This window comes from Nelumbo lutea, chromosome 2 (genome assembly GCF_056320005.1).
Source record: "Nelumbo lutea isolate HS-2025 chromosome 2, American lotus-T2T, whole genome shotgun sequence".
In the NCBI taxonomy this organism is placed as follows: Eukaryota; Viridiplantae; Streptophyta; class Magnoliopsida; order Proteales; family Nelumbonaceae; genus Nelumbo; species Nelumbo lutea.
Window position 1 is genome coordinate 51,210,625 of NC_142685.1, and position 3,925 is coordinate 51,214,549.

At 40.7% G+C, this 3,925-nt stretch overlaps 1 pseudogene across 1 annotated transcript; it reads right to left on the reverse strand.

Moving 5' to 3' along the window:
- Positions 1-382: 382 nt before the first annotated feature.
- Positions 383-2,972, reverse strand: LOC148870627 (L-type lectin-domain containing receptor kinase IV.1 pseudogene; annotated as a pseudogene). The gene has a single exon (XR_016106828.1). The product of XR_016106828.1 is annotated as an L-type lectin-domain containing receptor kinase IV.1 pseudogene (transcript).
- Positions 2,973-3,925: the final 953 nt, after the last annotated feature.

Consider the following 3,925-nt stretch of genomic DNA (forward strand, 5'->3'; position numbering starts at 1 on the left):
CAAATTCACGGACAGGATGTGATTTATAGGGAGAGAGTGGTAATTGTAGGGTGGACTGGAATTCAGAATTCTACATCGTGTGTTTCCGTATTTTTCCCTATTTCTTTTGTAAGTGTAATTAATTAATGTTTATCACATTCATCATTGTTCAGCTTGAGAAAGACTAATCAAGAAAAAGCTTTGGTGTGCTTAAAAATCCATTATTTATTGCACTTATTCATAGAGGTTAAAGGTCATAATTACTTAAAGGTATTTATAAATAAATCCAAGAGAATATTTATAATCTTTTCACGTGGTGAGTCGAAGGAAGAAGGAGAAATTTTGGACTTTGAGTTTTGAACATCAGCAAATCACAATTCATGAACTTAAACTCTCAACAGTGTTTCGTGAAATGTGATTCTTTAGAGATGAGGTATATACACTGATGAAATAGTAAAATTACACTGATTCCTTTACTAAGAATTGTCTAGATTTTTACATAATCAACGACCTGTAGAGAGGAGAGACTCTGCAATCGACGACTGAGTAAATGTCTTATCCAAAGGAAAAGGATACGACGTTGCGAAGTCGTCGAAGCCTTCACCAAGCAGACCGCTCACACCCAGGCCAAGCGGTGATGATAGGTCCGGTAGAGGGGCATCTCCGGCCAAAAACCGCACTACTTGTCGCATGGTTGGCCTAGCCGATGGAAGAGTGTGAGAACATAACAAGCCAAGCTTCAAAACTAAGTCCATTTCCTCAACTACATAACCAGTAGTACTCCCCAAATTTGGATCCACAGTCTCCAGAATTGCCCCTTTACTCCAACATGAAAACACCCAATCAACCAAAATTAGGTCCTCCGCTGAACCCTGTGGCTCTATTGGCCTTCTCCCACAAGCCACCTCGAGCATGAAGGCCCCGAACGCAAACACGTCTGAGCTCGGTGTCGCCTTTCTGGTTCTAATGAGCTCTGGTGCTAGATAACCCACCGTTCCCACCACATGGGTAGTTTGAGGATCTGCTCCATGATCATACAGTTTTGCCAACCCGAAATCTCCCAATCTTCCATTCATCTCACTGTCTAGTAGGACATTACTGGATTTGATATCTCTGTGAACAACAGTCTGCTCCCATTCTTCGTGCAGGTACAATAGCCCCGACGCTACCCCTTTGATGATTCGAAATCTTTGGCTCCAATTCAATGTACACATTGGTTGGTTAAAGAGGAACTTGTCTAAACTTCCATTGGGCATGAAATCATAGACCAGTAGGAGCTCTCCTTTACGCCTGCAATAGCCCAGAAGTTGTACCAAGTTCCGTTGCCTCATACGACCGATGCTAACGATCTCGGCTACAAATTCTTTCATCCCTTGTCTTGAATCATGGGAGACTCTCTTCACAGCGACTTCAATTCTGGAGCTGGGTAATATCCCTCTATAGACTCTACCGAAACCACCGATACCGAGAAGCTCCGTGTCCCGAAAGCCATTGGTGGCGATGTAGAGATCCTTAAATTTGAACCTGTGAGGCCCATAGTCGAGTTCCCAATCTTCAACTAATTCTGCAAATTTTCTCTTCCTCCTCACGATGAAAATGATACCCAAGACTGCTATTGACACAGAAACCGGGACAATAATGGGCAACCCAATGGTCAAAATTTTGGATTGCTGCTTGGGTCCGACTCGAGGGAGCTTAGGAAGTTGGGAAAGAGTGAGAGCTTTTGCTGGCCCGTTAAGCTCAAAGCTCCATCCCAACACGTAATGGGATGTGAGAACAGAGCCCGTCGACGAGGAAAACCCCACGTACATGGTGTCTAGCATTATCTCAGAAAGGTTGTAAGACACAGACAAGAGAGGTATATCGGGTTTAGGTACATTAAACGGAGCTAATGTTACGTTAATCTGCGTGTTTAGACCATTATATTCAACCCAAACTTGCATCTGTTTCCCACTTATGAGGCTTAGGTTCTGCCAGCGGCCACCACTGTGATCCATGGAATAAGAGGCCGGAGCAGATCTATAAGACTTTAAGTCGTTAATATCGATTCCAACATGGTTGTTATCGATGTCAAGGAACTCTTTGCTCTGGATCGTATCGAGCTCAACTGCGAAACAGTGGTTAGTTGATCTGCCAACGGTGGACTCACCGAAGAGGCCTAGATATTGACTTGGTAGAGCTCCTGGGAGACCTCTTGAAGGTGAGATCACGAAAGCGATTCCATGGCCGCTTAAGTCTGGATACTGGGAGATGATTGCGAATACGAAAGTGGTGGAGAAGGAGACAACATTACCATCCGAGGGGTTCTTGAATTGGAGAGGAAACGGGTAGAAGGCGTGACCTTGCTGTTGTCTACTCTGGTTGGTCAGCATCAAGAGGCCATTGGGAGTGATCTGCGAGATGCCTTCCAGGGTCAAGCTTACACCTTGGAAACCATTGTAGGTGAAACCAGATTCTTCTGAGGCCACAGACCACACGAGCACGAGCAGAGACAGAAACAACGGCCTGAACTTCATTTTGAACAGACTGCTGAGATGGGGCGTTCCTCCTCACCGGCGGAATTATTATCAGTTGCTTTCTATTCTCTTGCCCAAGAATTCTGCGACAGTCTACTTAGGATAGGAAGCATTTTGTCCGTCGTTGAAAAGAAAGCTGATACCAATACCCCGCCATTGTATTGGCATCTGAGACCGGAGAAGTGAGTAGAAAATCCCGTTGGTGTCGCCGTGAGTAGGAAAAGTGAGTAGAAAATCCCGTTTGGGCCGTTGGTGTCGCCGTGTCGGCAGTGATACCTTGTTCCCGCAAGCTAGCTATGCTTGTGGGGACCACCGACCAGAAGTGAAATGCTAAATTTCTATCACGTGTTATCATGTTGCGCGTACAGATAGATGGCAATTTGTCGTATTGAAGGTTTTTTGTTTTTTAGAAAACCACTATTTTTTATTTGAATAAAAAAGAAACCAAAATTGCTTGAAGATGGGAATTAGGAGAGCAATAAATCGGAACCTTTGAAATATTACAGCCATCTTGACTTACCTGATCATATACTATTTTGGGTTCTAAATTTATGATCATTTGTCACGATGCACCATCTAAATTCTATTCAACGGTAGTGATTCATCCTAAAGCTTACCATGAAGTCTATGAGAAATTAAGAAATTCACCTAAAAGAATTTATTGGTGGAAATAAAGCCAATTACTCTACTGATTATTACCATATTACTGGCTGTGACAAAATAATTCCGACGGTTGGTGAATTTTACTTTATTATTTATTTATTTTCTGGTGGCCTGGTGGACTGGGGGAGTAATGACCTAATGGGGTTCCAGATTTGTAGTAAACAAGTTAATAAAAAAAATAAAAATAAAAACCCTGTAATCACCATCAACGTAAAATATTTGGGTGGCAGTCTTAAGGAAAAAAGGTGGCATGTGGCTTTCAGATCAAGTCATTAGAATTGATACTTAAACTATTTATTATTTAATTTATTTTCATTTTATTTTAATTTTAAATAATTGAATAATAATACATGACCTCGCCATCTAAACACTTGTTATAAACTATTCTTAGTTAGTGAATTATAATTTCTTTGTTCTTGACCCAACTTTGTAATTTTATTTCAATACATTCAACTGTGTAAATGTTTCAATTCTTTCACTCACCAAATACTAAAATAAAAAATAAAAATAAAAAAATAAAATCTTTCACAATGTTGGTCAGGTTTGGGTTCTGTTTTATTGTCCAGGAAATAGAACTATACATACGTAACTAAAGAACGTTGGATAATCTAAGCTTAACTTATATTCCTCATTTTCTCCACAAAGCCAATCTCAGGACGACCATCGACCAAACCATTACTCAGAATCAAACAGAAATCAATTAAAGAGACTCATTACGACTCTAAAAAATTTTTCATATATACAATATAAATTCATATTAAATAATA